The sequence below is a fragment of the Rhea americana genome, unplaced genomic scaffold (genome assembly GCF_003343005.1).
Source record: "Rhea americana isolate MKP2758 unplaced genomic scaffold, rheAme1 scaffold_218, whole genome shotgun sequence".
Classification (NCBI taxonomy): Eukaryota; Metazoa; Chordata; class Aves; order Rheiformes; family Rheidae; genus Rhea; species Rhea americana.
In genome coordinates this window covers 1124539-1143532 of record NW_028186321.1, presented here as the reverse complement: position 1 = coordinate 1143532, position 18994 = coordinate 1124539, and positions in this window count along the sequence as shown.

The window sequence follows — 18994 nt, the reverse complement described above, 5'->3', positions numbered from 1 at the left end:
CTTCTTTTTTTTGTTTTAATTTTCTTATTATTTGGAAAGTCAAAGTCCTTTTTTAATGGTAACAACATCTTAAGAACTCTTTCATGGACCTAGATCTGAGAAGTCTCAGCAAGGAATCAAGTTATGAATGTATGCAAGAAGCCTTATTGTAAAAATGCTAACAGCCATGAGCCAAGATGCACAGGATGAATATTGAAACTGTGCTTCCTAGAATCTGTAGCTTCTAACAGGGCAAGGAAAAGACATTTCCTAAGCTTACTCACTTTTGCAGCAACACTAGATATAAAGTAGCAGAGTAATATGTTTGTGCTAGATTATTGTAGCCATGATAGACTATATTTTATCATTATTTATCATTATCATTAATCATAAGGCACCAGGGGTAGATCCAATACAATCCAATAAAAAAGCAATAATATTTGGACTCTGTGATCATATCCACCTAGCTTAAAAACCCAAGCTATTGTTTGTACCATGCAATTTCATGACACAATAGCTGATGTTATTCCCTATGGACATAGAACTCATTAGTGCAGCATTTGCTCCTATCTTCTCTCAGGAATTTGGATTCTGAATTATGATCTAGTTAAGGCTCTCAAGAAGATTCCCTCTTGTCTCCTTAGCTACTTTTTATTTGTCACTTTTACCTCTCCACGGACAAGAGGTCGTCTGTGAAATAGAGAACCCTGTTAGGTACTGCATATTGCATTCTGCAAGAGAGCCTATGTGTCATAAAGCCGAGATTCCTAGTACTTTCTGGATTACTAGATGACCAAAAACCTCAGCCCTGTCCTGTTGAAGTCCACTTGTATGTGATGTTTATTGTCTCTTTGAGATCTCCTATACTTCAGAAAGCTCCTGAGAAGCCTGTGTCAGTATGTAGTCAATGAGAGATCGCAAAGTTGACAGGAGATAAGGTACTGAAATCCAGCACTGCTTGTTCAAGTTTTTCATGCTAGAGAGTTATACTGCATTCTCTTCCCAATTCAGTGGCAGTTTTGGCCCATGTAATTGTTTGCATACAGCATATTTACTTCCCTTCTAGACTCAAGAGCCAATGATTTGCTGCTATACCACTGGTTCTACAGTAATGTGCCCAGATTGGTTTCCCTTAAGTTGATGAATTCTTGCCAGCATGTGTATTGCGAATTCCTGCACCATATGGAAGCTGGTTCATCATTTCAGCCAGGGGCATTATATTCTGTATGCCTGGGTTTCCTTTGCTTTTCTTAGATTGTGTAGTTCCTGCTCATCGCAGTTGAATTCTGAGTGGGATAGATATTTGTTTATCAACAGGAGCTCTAAATGAACTTTTGAACTTCTTCCTCTTTTGTTACTCAGCTCAGTTTTTTTGGTGTGATTACATTGGTATAGAGTAATCAAGATGTTTGTGTAATTTTAGATGGGAAATGAGAATTAATCTATATATAGCACTAGAATCTATTTCCTGGCTCAATTCTTGGCTCTTCTTCACTAGTAAAGACACTTTTCTTTCAMAAATGAACCATTCTGAAAACAGAGCACCAGAAGCACAAATGTAAAATTGGAGAAAGTTTTTCTTTTTGTAGTTTTCAGAGAGTCCCTCCAGCCGTCTCAGGCACCTATTTTGGTATTCACACTCTCTCATGTGGTCAACAGATAAATAGAGGAACTGGAAAGGGATGCAGGGACACACAACATGAATGAAAAATAGCTATTAGCCTGGGGAATAGACTAACAGCTCTGTTGGACTGTCAAGGACCCCTCTCTCTGGTACTTTGCATGGCTTTTGTGAAAGGATGGATGGATTCAGCCTGTGACAAAGCAAAAGGGTCTGAAGTGCATCCAAGTCACCTCCAGTGAAAAACCTGCTAGGCGCTTCAGTGGACTAATGAATCATTTCTGCGGTCTGGGAGTCTGAAAGCCTGAATCAATATATAAACATTTATGGGCCTCAGGACTGCAGTTGCTGTCTGACGAAGTGTCTTCATTAGTGTATTATAATCAGTAATGTGCTTTTGGAGGGAATCTCCTGATCATTCCTATTTACCAAACAGGACATGATGTCACAGTGTGTCTCAGAGTAGAGAAAATGACTTTTATTTGGACAAAGCTAAACTGGAAGGTCCTTCTGAACTGGAATCAAACTGGAAACTCACCTAATGTGTTCCAGCCCATAACGGGCACTCAGTTCAGGGGACTAGACTAGAGCTAGTCTGAAGCAACTCCCCAAATACACATAGTGTAGATATCAAGTGCTCAGCACCAACAGTTCCACTCTACAACTGCGATCCTAGAAGACTATGCTGCCTATCAAATTATATATGTAGGTAACATATACTAGTAAAGATTAGACTAATGCCTTATTTTTAGAATTTTTCCTCAGGTGTTCATCATGAAGAAAACCCTTCAATAAAACATCTGAAAATAAACACAGAGGGTACAATAAAATTTTGTTCTAGGATCCCCTGCCAGAATCCCTTTTGCTTATCACATCRGTTGCTTTTCTTTTTCAGAGGCTCCACTGCTATAATTAGAGTTGAAAGCRCAGCATCTAATCTCTAAGATTTTCCAATTCTACCCAAGTCTGAAAGGAATACTTTCAAGTTTTCTAAACTTCTCTTTTTGCTCAGGAAATGTTAGAGCATCTCACTAAGTTCTCATTCCCCATCTTATTTTCGAGGAGATTCCCTACATTTGACTGCACACTCTTGCTGAAGACTGTGTAGCTCCATCTCTCTATGGGGCATTATTCACTTCATTTGATGATAGTCTTCAGTGTTTTTACCACWGCTTCTTGACTTAAACATATTTGTTGCAGGGGCAGCCTCCTATATGCTTTGCTATTGGCAGGCAAAGTCAACTTACTCCAGAAGCAAAGTCAAGGGGATTTTGAAAAAGGAGAGGAAAGCTGAATGTTTAACTAGAATGTCCCTTTCATTGGATGTGAGGTCACTTGCTGGGCAAGCAGCAAAACTCTCTCTATTCTCTGCATGCAGGCCAAGATGTGCCAACTTGGGAAGAAGCTGGCAGCTCATAGAGAAGTCTTTGTTTTAATAAAACTGATCAGACACTCTGTTTCTTTGGAAAATAATTTATTTATTTTTTTCCTGAAAAGCAAAATTTTCCCACTGTTTGGCCTTGGAAAAAAAATAGAAATCGGCTTCCCAGAAATGAGATCCTTTCAGTAAAGTAATTGATCTAAAAGCTACATTTTCCAGTTTTYGGAAACCTACTGATTTCAACTATCTTTCTGAAATGTACAGGAATTTATAAAACAGAACATTAGTGTTTATAACAGTGACATTMTAAAGACTTATAAAGGGCAACTAGTCTCCCAACCTACGTACATTTTACATAGAGAGTGCTTTACATTTTTATATATCTATTAAATGTACCCTATGATATGTTAATCATCATGTTAACTTGTAACAAGATACCATATGTAAACACCTTGGAAATATGGTGATATTTTTGTGTTGTATAATTCAAACTTCTAGCCGGTGAAGGTCACCCAGGACTCCGCATCRCTATAGATTTTTGCACTAAAGGTAAGTGATTTGCTTGAAAACACACACAGCTTACTGGGGAGAGAATTCAGATCTTTGGGATCTGTGGGAGAGAACAAAGAACCCAGKTTTTTAATCATAAGTTAAAATAACACTGCATGTCATCACAGCTCGTTTTAGACAAAATCTTGGTCCTATTGATGTTGATAGAAAATTATACTTTTGAGGTAGCTATTACAGTGTCTGCTGTGGCAGTCAGTATGTCAAAATTTATTTTACTTCAGATACCATGCAGGAAATGTATTTAAAATTGTGCAATAAAGAACAAAAAATGAAACAATAGATAACTTTCCTATAAGGTAAGGCAAGGTTTAGTTTATTCAGCTATCTGAGCTTTTAGTTTAGTGGTAAGTATATATGCAAAGTACTATATATGATATATCCAGTATAGTACAAAAAATGCTATTACATACTTATGCAATTCTTGTAAAGCTTACAAATACATCTTAAAACACTCAGAACCCCAAAGCCTGTGGTGCTTTGCTTAGGAACTAGTAGCTTCACCTCAGTTGAGATTGTGATGGCTTTGTCTGTCTTTGAAATTGATATGCTCTTCAAAGGAAAAAGAAATGCTTTAAAAGTCTTTTCCTCTCTTTCAGTTTAGAATTTTGACATGAACTCAATTTTGGGTACAGAGAGTGTTCTGAATTTTTAAATGTTAACGTAAACACTGCACCATGTCAGTGTAAAACAGGTTCCCCACTGCACACAAGACTGTTTTTTTGTTTGTGTCTGATCTATTAAACACCTCAAAATTCAGATTGTTGTGGAACAGGCTTTATAAAAGAAGCTCGGATCTCTCAGTTAAAATTTTTAACGCAAAATGGCAATAGACGATGAGATCTTGTAAGCTGAAATTAAGTCTTTCTCTGTTACTCATTCTATCTACATGTATCATCATCATCTACACAAAGCTACAGCTTTSTGAAGAAATACCCGATTTTTGTAAACTTTTGTAGATCTTGGCCCCATATGTGGTTTGTTGCTGTAAACCTCCAAGGTATGGCTGCACGCTCCCAGGGAACGCGCACGGGCTGTGCTCCCGCTCTGGGGACGGCAGCCCTCTGTGGTCTGCCAGCTGTTCCCACGCCGTGGGAGGCGCAGTCTCTGCCTGGCAGAAAGGATGCTTAGTTTTACTTTCCTGTGTCTAATCACATACAAAAGAGGGCACATTTTGTATTTCACATTTGTTATGTAAACACTTCACTGTTGTTACTGGTGGATCTTGTATGGTGCAGCACTGATTCTTACAATTTAAAATGAAAATCATATCTTGAAAAGAAATCCTCTAAGAAATTCTCATTTGTGAAGCTTCCAGTGCTATTGCTCATCTTGCCTGAGGCCATTATAATAGCTTGTGTGTACAATAACATTACTGAGGCAGTGACAGGGAGGAGAGATAAAAATCATCTCACTTTAAGGCAGTCAATGAGGTGTCTCACTACAGCCCTCATCTAGCTGCGTTATTTATTTCCTGTGCTCTGGGCCTGTGAGCTGACATGCAGTAATTCTGATTCTCTCTACTGCCCTGAAATCTGCACACWGAGATGTGGTTTGTTGTAGTCTTCACTGTGTTCACCGAAAAAAGTAATTCTTCTATGTGGAGAATGCTGACAATTTGAAATGTGTTCTTCCCCCTAAAGCAGACAAAAACCATCACTACATTCTGAGGCAGTCTTCAAAAGTCATCCCAGGCCTCTGGATGTTGCTAGACAGTGGATCCCTGATTCTCCACCCCAGGCAGCTGATAGGAAACTGAACTGGTAAATGGAAGAAGCTAGGCAAATTCCCTCAGGATTTTGTCAGCCTTGAACTGTCTCTACGAGTGCTTTGATTTATTGAGATGGCAGCTACTTGATGAGAAACTCTTTAATCACAATTTTATAATCTCTGTAATTCTTCTAACTGGGCCAGCCTTCAGATCTGTCTTAAAGGAGTTTCTAACTATAAAAAAATCAAGAAGCTATGTCAGATGCACAACGAGGGTGCTTTTTGGTGCTGCTCAGAAAAAACTTTTGCGAACCACGAGTTAAGACTGGCAGTTCAATGGGCATGAAAACAGCCTGTGACACATAAGCAGTTGGGCACAGATTAAGAAGTGTACGTGTGAAGCTATCTTCATGCAAGCACAGTTCATCAAAGTATAAATAACAAACCTAATCCTTGGCTTGTCTGAATCAGCAAGTTCCACTAAGTCAGTGCAGTTACACTCACGTACCCTTGGTCTATTTTTTTTTCTCTTTTGAACTACTGCAAGTTTACAAACAGTTTTTACTATTGATTTTTTCCCTGCTTCCTTAGTAGAGAATTTTGAAACATTTTGAAAGTCTCACAAAAGCTTTGAGTAACCTGTTTCTGTGATTCGATGACTGCACTCCAAGAAGAGCTACAACAATTCCTCTTTCTTGATGGAAGTCCCTTTCTGAAGCGATACTAAAGGGAAAAATCTGTCCAAAAGAAATGCAGGAAACAATTATCAACATGTGCAGAAATTTCATACCTGATGTCAATAAATCAAACTCTGACTCTGTGGAGAGCTTGAAAGACATGGAAAACGTAAAAGAAGCTGTGGCTCCATACCACAGTTAGGAAACACGAATTTCTCCCTGGCAGAAACTTGTACTGTAAACCTTTTTCCATCACTTATCTGACGCAAAGATGTATGCCTGCCTTGTGACCTGCTCTTCGAGGACAAAGGGAAGACTCAGCTCCCCCACTGATACCTTTTGCAGTGAAACCAGTGAACTGTTACTTTCTTTCAAAAAGCCCTGCTGTGTGTAACTTTTTGAAAGTGCATTGGATATAAATCGAAACTCAGCTAATTTGGAGTACCATTGCTACAGTGCCTGTCCAGACATTGCTGATGGAATAGCATAGTTCTCAGATTTTCAAAGTACTCCAGCTCAGCACTTCCCGCTCAAATTATTCCCAATAGACCAAAGTTACAAATTCTTCTTTCTGCCAGGTCTAAAAGCTAATATAGCTGCAGAAAGCTGTTGTGCCCTCATTGAAAGCAAAATGGTGTGCTAACATCCAATACTGATGACCTACGAATCTTAACAAGATAGTCTGATTTTCAAATCTAGAGTGAGTATTTGGTATTTGAAGATGAAAAACTACACCTWTTACAGCTAAAAAAATTGTTGTCTTTGTTCTACAGTATTTGCTACACCTTCCCTTTAATGTTTTCCCAGTTCACAGTAAACCGAAGTTATGCTTTGATTATCAGTCTAGCTGTATAAATTTAAGTATTAAGCCTAGTAAACATAGAATTTAATGCCCTTCTCAAAGAGTCACTAATCAGATTATCACAATGCTTAAAATACACATCATAAAATACACACTGTAATACACAACAATAAATAAATAAGTGAAACATTGCTAGCACTTCAGAGACTGCTGAAGATTCACTGGTATGCCAATGAACAGCTTGTCAAACTGCAGCTGATGTCTTTTCATTAAAAATAAAATATCTACACCTCTGTACCATCACTTACAAATACCATGAAATATTAATCTCATGGTAGATTCAGATACTTCCTTTAAAAGCAAGTAAATAATGAACTAAAATACTGTTTTCTAAGCTAGGAGCTTAGAATACCTAAAGGAATGATGTGAATTTTCAGCCCAAATTCGTGGACTTAAGAAAAACCACTAAAACAAATCATGATCTGGTTCTCTTGGTCAGAAGAGATTTCCTCCACTATGCTGCTGAGTTCTTTGTTTGCTACTGTAGGTCTAAAGAACTTTTTCACTGCCTCTAGCAGGAATTAAAAACATAGCATTTCAACTGTTTCTTACAGTTGCAAACAATCACAAAAGAGGAAAAATTATAGATACTACAGAAGTAATGAGAAATTAAGGCTATTTTGGGATTTTGGATGTTAGAATGATTTGATACCTTTGTACCACTGTAAATATAATTTTTTCTTAATTCCAATTCTTAAGCATGAAAAGAATCACTCCTATTTACAGAAGAAAWCTATGTTAGTGATATTATTAAAACATCAGCTGGTAATTTATCTTCTTCCTCCATCAAGATCTATACTGCAGTCCAGTAAGTGTATTTTGATTCTCTGTAGCAATAAAATGGGACTGAGAAGAAGAATAACTCATTGAAAGAGGAGGAGAAACTAAAAAGATTGAGTAAGAAGAAGACAAAAATCAGAAGAGACAAGGAAGAGGAGAATCAGGAAATCATAAACGATGAAGAAGTAAGGGTGACTCAGATTGTGACTTGACTCCAAGAATTCACTTATTCAGTTTATTGCATCAGGGTACAGGAAATTTGTACGAAAAGTCAGTATGTAAAAAAAAAACTAGATCCAAATTTCTGGACAGTTGGACAAAATGAGGATCTATAATTTTGCAAGCACCTAAAAAACTTTGATGTGTATTTTATTTTTATTATTATATTATTATTGTTGTCTTTTATTTTGATATTTATAAATAATTAATATTTCATGCTCAGTTTTTAGAAAATACTCAGTATCTGATACCAGCAGAATACAAGATGAGTCAATATGAGTTCTAATGTGTACTAAGTAAGAAAATTCCAAGATTGGAAGAAGAAATGTTAAGACTGAGGATCCTGAGAAAGGACTCTTTTAAGAACCTTAAACTCTTACAAGAATCTTAATCAGAATCTTAGTCTGATGTATTCTTTTTTTGCTATATAAAACACAAATCTGGCCTAACTGATTACATACCACATTCATACATTATCTTTAACAACACTGGGGAYCACAGAGGGATGTATTATTCAAGTGAAATCTTTATAAATAGACATTTGAAGACATTGTTTTTTCATATATGTGAACTTTCTTTAAAAGTAGCAATTCTCTCTCTTTTTTCGTCCTACTATTTTAAATAAAAATTTCAGTATGAAAGGAAAAAAAATCCATCTCAGAATAGACAGTAAAGTCAGCCTAATGGAAGAAAAATAGAGCTTTATTGCTGATGCAAGAATTCTCCAGTGTGTCTAATTAAATGCATTTCCAAAGAATATTCTAATGCATTTTAARTATTGTATATCTTTGCAACTTTACAGTGACAGCCCAGTGAAAGAACCTCTAACTTAACCCTGATAAGAACCTACTTCTTTCTTGTACCCAGTTCCAACAAAGTTCAGTTAAATATTCCCTCTAGAACAAAATTCAAGTATAAGACTTGTCAAGCCCTCCACTAAAAGCCTTGAGAAGTTTAACAGAAAGTGTCTTGTATTCCTGGGCTGAACTGCTCTCACAGATACTCTGTTCTGTTTTGTTCACAAGGACTAAACATTCAGAGTAATACTAGGTTCTTTCCTCAAACTCAGCAATAAGTAACTAATCATTGTTACTCCTGTGGTAAAACAATCATTAGGGTGAATGCATAGAATTAATTTTAATGAATACAGAATTCTGTAGGAGTCCCCCAGTTTCATTTAATTGATACACTTTTAAAAACTGTATAATTTGTGGTTGAATGCAAAATAGGATCCTTTTGAATGTACTTGTGTAGGAAAAAGAGATTTCTTTGTCAATAATAGYTTTGCAGTACAATACTTTCACATACAATATTGGAATAGCATAATTTTGAACAGCTTTATCTCTACCATCAAACAGTATATAAGTTTAATCTCTAAAACTAATTGATTAAAATCTGTTTACAGTTGTAGAAACCAAAACATGTATAAACCAATTTTGCTCTAGTTTGCTCATTTATTCTATTATTTACAAACCAGTACATAAAATTTCATAATATTTTTTAAAAGCCAAATAAATATTTAATAAATATTAATAAATAAATTTTTTGCCTTAGGCTTTCTCAGGGAAAAAAAAAAAAACAAAACCCCAAAACCCAAAAACAAAAAACTGTCCAGCAACAACAGAATCGCTTATTTCTACTTCTATGAGGAGACACAGTTGTCTCATAAAATGAAACCTCAATATTGATTATGTACCCAGAGTGCCCAGCACACGTGTTGCTGTAGCCTGGGATGGTACCAAGCTCAGAGGTGCCGTTTAAATCAGCTGCCTATCATTTTACCTCATCATTTTCCGCAATGGGTGCTACTTTCTACTAGTGCACAGCAATCAATTTCTGGCTTATCTGTAAAGGAGCACTTAGATTTGCCAAATCACGTAGTTGCTGATGCCCCAAACTATAGAATTATTGTATAAATGGTGTACACATCCCCTGCTAGGAACAGTAATGGCTGCTGATCAAATTGGCTAATAAATCTAGCTTGCATTTCAGTCTGCCTAATATTGTAAGCTGGATCCATCCACTGTGTTTGATTAATAAGCAGCCTTCACTTTGAGGAACTACAGCAAAATTAGCAGTAGTACACACACACACACACACACACACACACACACACACACACACACACTCAACTCTACCTACTTAAAAAGCTGCAGCTGTTTAAAATGCGGATAACATAGAAGGCAAATAAAAACAAGTAAAATTCTAATGCTCTTACAAGCTCCTTGGATAAAAATAAGCATCACGGTCTCTCAGGCTTTCCCAGGCTACCTTGCAGGAAATCATAAAATTTTTAATAYATTTTCTAGGCATCTAAAAAGTAATATCCCTTGATCCCTACCCTGTCCTTCCTCTTCTTGTCTCCTGGCAAAATATGTCCTTTATAATATATTTTAGAAATGATATAAATTAAATCATATATCTTCACTTGACAGAAATCTACACCTTGCAATATGGGCCAAACAGCACTGACTTCTGTATTTAAACAAGCACATAAATTATGATTAAGTGAGTGATACGAAGCATGGATTCCAGGGYTCAAGCTGGGGAACTCTGAGACAAGTTTTTGCCACCTCAGTCACAAGCTACAYGTAGCACAAACCATTCACATTAATTGCGGTTGATACCCAGTGGCATTCATGGAAATTGACACTAAATCAGGATGCTTCTGCCCTCCTCTGACCTGTGCTGTATGTTACAAAMCATTGTCAATATGTCCTGATCAGCCATAGAAACAGTAGCATCTCTTCCACTTCTGCAGATTTGGGCTGCCCAGTTCGGTGCTCAGTAAGGTAACACTCGCATGTGAGGAAGAGGTGCATTGCTTCTTTTGCTGCAGTGTGGGGGAATGTACCAGATCTTGCAACACCACAGATTTTAAAGATTAATGGGCTGTCTGGTTAGTGTCTCCTAGTCCCTGGTTTAGAAATCCCATTTGCAGTAGCTCACTGCTACAAACTAAAAAGTGCTGCCACTATCATCTGGCAGAAAAGCCTCTTTCTCCTCCTACTTGTCACTGCCATGCTCACTGGTTGAGGAAGCCCATGCAGGGGATGGCAATAAAGCACGATCCCTTCTGGCCCCCCGGCGCGTTGTTTCGGCGCTCTCGAGCACCGCCGCAGCGAGCACTGCCGCCAGCACGCAGCATCCCCCAGCACCGGGAACGCGGTTCCCGCTGCCTCCAAGCACGCTCTCACCGAGTCCGGCTCCTCAGCCCGCGCAGCTCAGGGCGCGCTTCAAGGGGAGAGCAGAGTCCGAAGCTGYGCTAGCACATGACTCCGAGTTTTCTTCCTTCGGCTGATTTGGCTGAAGAAAAGCTGAGTAAAGACCTAAGAAGTTACTGGGTCTCATCCCATTTTGTTGCTCCTGGGGCTATTTCTAGTAAATCTAGGATGGAAAAAAATTCTGCTCTGAACAGCTTCAATAGTCTGCCTTCCTCATTACACAAAAATCAGGTGGAAATAGCTAGTAGTTACAAAAAAATCCAAGTGAAACATGAACAAGTGTTTAATGTTGCTGAGTGCTAAACAACCAGCTCATGTTCAGACTTCAGAGAGTTTACATTTTGCAACTTCTATCCAGTCCAAGAGGTGGCCATTTTATTTACACGTCATTTGTGTCTGCTCTTCCATTTAGCTCTTGTATCTAATTGTCCTGTTTCATTGTGTTCCCTTTTGGATCAAGAGTCATTTGAAGCAACAGCGGCAAGGTTATACTACTACTACAATCGAGAAAAGAAAAGTAAATACACAACAACTTCATTGGAGTCAATGAGGCCATTCTTGGCATAAGGTGTTACCTGTAACTAAAGACAGTAGAAATCTACTTTAAGTCACAGTTTCCTATTAAATACAGCACAAGAATACTACATATTGTAAATGTTATACACTCGAATTTATCACAGTTTATTATGGGAGCATTAATGTTTTTGCCAACTGTAATCCTGCAACAAAATACACTAGATAATGAGTACTAAAACTTCAGTGCTGCAAACACCAATTGGTTCATTAATATATATGAAATCCACTATTGAGACTTAGCAAATTTCACTGTGATGCTTATTATTAGGTGCAACAGTGTACAGGCTGAAAATACCTCTCACAGGTAAGTAATCCAGAAAGTACAGCAAGAAATAACCTAACCTGAAAGGGCTAAGCCACAATTTGGTAGACCGATTCCATTGAAAACAGCAGTAGTGGCATGCTGAGGGCTTGCTTTCTTGGTAGGGGAGGATGCACGGGGTGCTGTGGGTACCAGCAAATTCTGCCCATGCCCTGTAGTAGTAGCACACACTGCAGTGTAGTTCTGGGCCACAAGATGGCTCCAAGCCCATACCTCAAGCCTAATAAATTTTCAGACTGCATTTGACACAATTTTATTAAATGGYAACTACTGAAAAACACTGATATTTTAACGTTTAGAAGAACTGTTTAATTAGGCACAATCATGAGCCAATTGTAGAGAACTGTATACTAACTAAACAGAAATGTAACAATTTACTTTCATAAATGTTTAAATATCCAAGGCAATTAAGATGTGCATGATGACTTCAAGTTGATTGAGGTTTGTAATTCCTTTGAGCTTGCTTCTCTCACTTTTTTCACTTATTAGAGTACTAACTTCAGAGAGAAATCATCTGCTGTGTACATAGAACAGCAGACACTTCCCTTGTGGCGGGATCATTCCAGCTACTATATGCACCTGTTTGGACATGTACACAACAGGTAAAACATTTTCAATCTTAACTGGCTTCCTTAAAAAATCCACCATGACTTTAGAGTTAGTCTAATGATAAATCTACAGCTGAGGGCTGTGCACTGCATCTCGGGGTGCAGTACAGATCCAACTCTCCAAAGAACAGCAGTGGTACTTTGGTGTCTCTAAAGGCAAGAACTCTAATGTCTCCTGGCAAGGTGGTTGTAGATTTAGAGCTAGAATGAARGCTGTCTTTTCTTTGACATATACTGATCTCAGAATCCTTTGCATGCTATGACGTTTGTCCTATACTAGGTAAAGATTACTGTTAAGGTGTAGAAATAACATTTGTTGGTGAAAATTAAACATCTTATACATTTACATCTGATACAAGATTAATTTACCAAAACTAGCGAGATGACCTGTGTGTAATAGACAAAATCTCCTTAATTAAACTATTTAAACTATTTTGTGCTGCTAATGTTCTACAATACTACAAAAAATCTGACTAATTCAGAAAGCTAAAATCCTCAACTAACAAAAAACAGGAAAAAACAGTTTAAAGTTCCAGTTCTTGGCTGCCACTGCCCCTGAATAGAGCCCTGCATGTACTTCTGTCTTGATTGTCCCCAATGCCAATTAGCACAAAGCAGAGTTACATCAAGGTGACTCTGTGAGTATGCTCAGGGAATCTGGATATGTGGTGTGCAGAACACTGGAAGAAAAACTGAGAGCTTTTCTCCATGGTGAAATGGATTTAATTAGTCAAGCAGCCATGAAGAAGAATAACAGAAACAGTAATACAGTAATATATATATATATATATATATATATATATACACATATATAAACCCCCCAACAGAAATAAAGATAGTACAAGAAAAGCACTAAATTAGACTTTTGTTTCCTTGTTTGAAAGAATAAATGAAGTTTAAAAAATATATTGTACTTGCTGTAGAATATAAAGCCACCCTGCGCTCAACCCAGGCTTGATTTTAGTGATTGTTTGACCTACTGTTTTTGCTTAATCATCTGGCTGTCTACAGACTTAAGCAACTGGAAACTGCAAATTTTGTTCATCCGGACATTTCTTAGTGTCTGATCTGTAAGAATTTTAAACCACGTCAGTTTTTATATCAAATAATTAAATTAACACCAAAAACGAAACTTGACAGGCAAACTGCGCCTGATTTTCAACAGAGCTATGAACATTTGGCAAAACTGTCAAGCTTTACTCAACATTACTTAAATTTTTCTTAAATATACACAGTTATTTGACATCTTTGAGTTGGGGTGAGATTCTTGCCTGGTTTCAAGGCTCATCCCAAACTCCTTTCACAGGTTTACAAACCCATTTGTCTTATTTGCCTCATGAAGAACCTGGATCACATACAGGTAGCAGCAGATCTGAGCTATATAATAAGACCTATTAAGTATCTGTGTAAGATATTACTATACATTGGAGGCATAATTCTTCCTTTCTGAAAGGAAAGGTTCTTTTTGAAAGTATAGTTCCTACTGACTTCAACAGTAGTGGGCCTCCTGTCAGGAAGCATAAAGAAAGTTTTCTGTTCTCGGTCACTCCCCCTTATTATATGCGATGTAATTATAACCTGTGATTTAATGGATTCAACAAGACATTTGTTCAATAATAAGTCTCAGTAAATTAAAAGAGGTGCAAAAGATTGTGTTTGGCCCATAGCATCATTGTTTTGGATATTATAGTCAAATTTCTCAGTAAGGTATCTTAAAATTCTAGGTTTGGCTTTCCCTTTTCTGTGTAATCTTAGACCTCAGGGAATCACAGTATCAGTGGTAATACTTGCACATTGCTACGTGCAATGGCTCTTTCTTCTTACTTAACACAAGTATTTGTGAACATCTCACTCACCTGAAGTAGTACAAACCTGTTACATAATTTTTCTCTAGGCAACCACTTAAAGCATTCCGTAGATGTACTTTCTGCCATACAAATTTACAACAAAAAATATAGGCTAGCTGTTTCTGCAATGAATTCTACTAATTAAGAAATGACATGCAGGTTTAAGAGTTTCCCGTGAGGGAATATGTATAAATATGCATAGACATTCTGAGACATTTACTCAGAAATAAATTATAGGCCCATTCCAAATTTCTTATTCTTTTTATTCCTCATAATTTTGTTTTAGGTTAATTCATGTAAAACAGTGAATGACAGAGAGAAGAGGGCTATGGAACTACACAGTCTGGAGAAAATTCAGAGGAGAAGAAGATAACCTGTAGCTCTTGTTCATTGATTTATGTGAACTGGTAATATTGGTTCACCTTAAAGGAAGAGTTTCACATGGCTAGTAATATTGTCTCAGAATCAGTGAGACTGACACAGGTGTACATATATACAGAGCTCTCTGTTTTTTGTTTGGTATTCAGGCACAGAAAAGGGCTTGTCTGCCCAGGATGAATACAAGTGTACCCGTATCCTCAGGTTATCTACTTCCCACAGTTTCAAGCCCTGAGCAGGGCTATGACATTCCTCTTACACCCCTCTTGCCCATAGTGACAACAATTCTAGTATATTGTTTGAGTAGCAGACGGAAATGTATATAGTCAATRCCAATCTATCTCATTTGCATATAGGCTGACTGTACATATATGCCACCGAAACCCATGAGTAAGGAATGCTCAAGGTGCAATCCAATCATGGCTGCATCATTCACTGGATGCTCCTAACCTAAATAGCCAAGAAAACCTTTGCACAAGAAATAGGCTTGTTTCACTGCACAAATGGGACCCAGGCTTGCAAGTGCTGACCTTCATGTATGCACACTGAAAACCTGGACTTCTGAGGAGTGCCTATGTCATGCRTTCTTCTTTTGGGGGGAAAAAATGTGAAGAAATTTAAAATAGAGGAGATGGTGCATTTTGGTATTTTTTCAATCAACAGGCACACATTTGGGTTATAAATGGCTATTTCTTTTGACATTTATGTTAATTTCTAATATCATAATTTTCTTTATGCCATTTTATAGCAATTATAACAAAGTATTTGTATTTATATTCATAGATCAACACTATGTACTGAAAGAATAAAAAAGAAAAATAAAGTCTAGAAAGTCTAAAAATAGATTGAAGAGATTGAATTACTTTAAATGACTCAGGGATGAGCAAACAAAATAATTGTATTAATCACATTATTTTAACTCGTAAGTATTAAGGGGAAGGGAAAGAGATGGCAAAGAGAAAGGGAAGAGAAAAGGGAAAGCATATATTCTCAATTAGCTGACAATTCTGGAAGAATCTTACATTTTTCTGGTCCTTTACTTTTAATTTGAGTTTGGGCTATTGAACTAGGAATCCAGAAGATGAAAAACACTAATTTGATTCTGGCTTGGGCCACAGTGCTACAGAGCAAACTCAGTTATACGGGACAAAGAAAGAATAATAAAGTTTAGCTGTGAACATGTGACAGTATTATGGACAAGAAATAATAAATATGTGACAGAAGATAGTGAAATGTATGTTGAATATATATTGGGCATAAATATAAGTCTTAGCTATAGGTCTATCAGCCCATGAAAACTTTATGGACGTACAAGATTCCACAACTTACAAGTCCTAAGAATAAGCCAGACAACTGTATTTCTGGTGAGCTTCTTTGTCCTTCAGATTACAGAAGAGTTACAAGCCCTTAGGAAAGGGTTAGAAAAAACAACTTCCGCAGTATCAATTGTTACTCGTCCTTAGGTTTTTGTCATGTCCCTTCTGCTGCAAGTTTGGTGTAAAATCAGTCTTTTTTAAACCCAGTTTACCATGAGCTGCAAGACTTTGCCCTTAGGCAGGTAAGAAGCACTCATGCATCCCACCGCATTGACGAAGAGCTGTAACCTCTGCAAAGGGGTGATGACAAACAACAGAGGGCCAGGATCTGTTATGCAGCTGTTTCTGCCTGTGAACATCTGTTCGTAGACTAAAAGTAGGCTGCAGGTGGCTGATATAAGTGCACAGTTGAGAAAAGGATAGAAGAAGCTTTCTCCTTTCCGCCTCCAAGCTGGAGTCAGTCCAGGACTAGTCTAGAGACTCTAGACTTCCTGAGAGAAAACTATTTCATAGCTACCTCCAGAGGAGTGGGATTGGCTCTCTTCTGTTCACAGTGACACCTAAGAAAATGGGATAGCATTTCTATATTTATAGATAGGCACAGGCCATACCTACTGTAGGGGTAGCATGAACCGCAAAGCGAGGAAATCCCAGGGGCATCRTGCTTTGCTCCGAGAATCTGCTGCGGTGCACTGACTCCGCACTGCTCCCACTGCAGGGGTCTAGCTTAATGTCACAATGTAGCCTTACATCTATTCCCTGCCAGTTATCTCGATATCTCATTTGCTTGGTTTAAAAGTCAAAACAGGTTTTGTTCAGCTGCCAGCTGCAAGCTCAGTCTGGCTTCAAAAAAATCAATCTGGGGTATTTATGCTTCATAAATCACCATCAGCTAATACATACTAGAGAATCAGAACACTGCAAGCAGATAGGTACAGCAGGACTTTTTTTTTTTTTTTTAAATCTGTAACTGGTATTATGTATTAGCTCTGCTGCTAAGAGTTAAATGATTTCAAACAATAATAGGGACCAGAGAGGAAAATCTCCTCTTCTGTACTAGTATAGTAAGCATATACCAAAGTCTGAGGAGCTGCAGGATCCAGAGGCTAAGGCAACAGACTTTCAATTCCGTGACAAAGATGAAAAGAGAAAAGATGAATGATAAATACTCTATATACATGGTGTCTAGATGCTCAAGCAGGGCAAATGCAGCTTACCCATTTCTGTCACCTGTTACCTCCACAGCCTGTGTGGAACTGGTAACTTCAGTACAGATTGCCAAAATTGCCTGCAGCTCTTAGTTCAGACAATTGGCTTGATTCACAAGAACTATGAATCCCATAACTAAGGACTATTCATGAAAACAAAGATTTTTCTTGTGCACCTCTATCAACAATGTACATATACATTCACTAGTCACTTGGAGTAGAAACTGGAGAAAATACAAAAATTTGATAGTAGAAGACAAGCCAGATGAGAATTTTAAAAGGAAGGAGACATATCCTTTAGCAGCAAGAGCAGCTTAAATACACTGATTTCACAGTTCAGCTTTATGTTTCCTGAACCAGAATCATATTTATTTTTAAATCAATAATGTAAAGAATAGACCAAGCTTCATCTTGAAAATCAACGAAACAAGATATATACAGGAGGCAGATCTCATTTAAGTAACATTAGTTTAAGTGCTCTCTCCAAATGCCAGTCACATACTTGTGTTTTCTGAGCTTCAGTCACTCTCCTTGCAACAAATCTAGTGGTCATGTAGTTAACTGGTTCAAACAGCCTGTATTGTTTAGATGATGTTAGCAGGGAAGCTTGTGCCTCTCTGTTCTTCCACAAGCATGGTCAATAAAAGTTTTACTACATGGTAGTTAATTCAGAGTTCAAAGCCCTCATTCGTTATAGAGTAGATAGATTAAGCAGACAGGTTTAAACCTCTCTAGCATTAATTCTCCAGCAATAATCATGTAGTAAAGTAAGCTGGTTTGCTAATGCACTGCTGATGGTTGCTTTGTAACTATCTGCACTACTAACAGCTATGAACACTTTCCTGAAGAACATGTCTTCAAAGCGCAGTAAAAAGCAGATAATTAAATGCATTTAAATATGAATTAGTATGCTGCATGCAGTGACTTAAGCTTGAACTTTTCTTACAATTAAAATGTTCAGAACTCAATTTCTCCCATACGGAGTTAAATGAACTGCCTGCAAAACTAGGCTATGGCAATGCAAGGCTTAGGGTGGCTCAGAGGTTGCCACTGGGAAGAATGGAAAAGGCTTGAGGTGGACTGGAAGAGTTGCAGGGGAAAACCAAGGCTATGATTGTTTTGCCACCTCTTCAGCCCCACATAATGATCTCTTCCACCTATTTATAGAGCTGGACCTGGCTCTATGAACAGACATTGACTCAAAACAGCCATTTAGGCTATAATCTTGCATACTGACCAAGTGAAGCAGGAGTGACATCCTGGGTTGTTTGCACTAACAAGGGGAAGTATGGTTTAAAAAGATATGAATGTCTAAGTGAGTGGAAAGCCAGTGATATGCATCTGATACACTGCAGAAACTATTCAAACACTGTTAATCCTAATGCAAAGATTACATAAGAGCTCCAGGCTCAGCGTCAGCACGSGTTGTCCGGCATGTAATTGCCCTTCGCACAAAGTACCGGCAGTTAAAGCCCTTAACGAGCGGCCACTGTATCTTTGCCTAGTGCTGCTGCTTCCCCCCGTCCCTCCTCCCGCCCGTGTTTGGCTCCATCTTTTCGGGAGCGSCGTCCTTCCTTGCGGACCGCACACAGCACGCAGCAGCGCCAGCCCGGCCTCATCGAGCCGCACCGGGCTGAGGTTTGAAATCGAGCAGGCTGCTGCGCCCCGAGGAAGCTCCCCGGGGGCGCGGCGGTCGGGCCGGGGGCGGCAGCGGAGGCA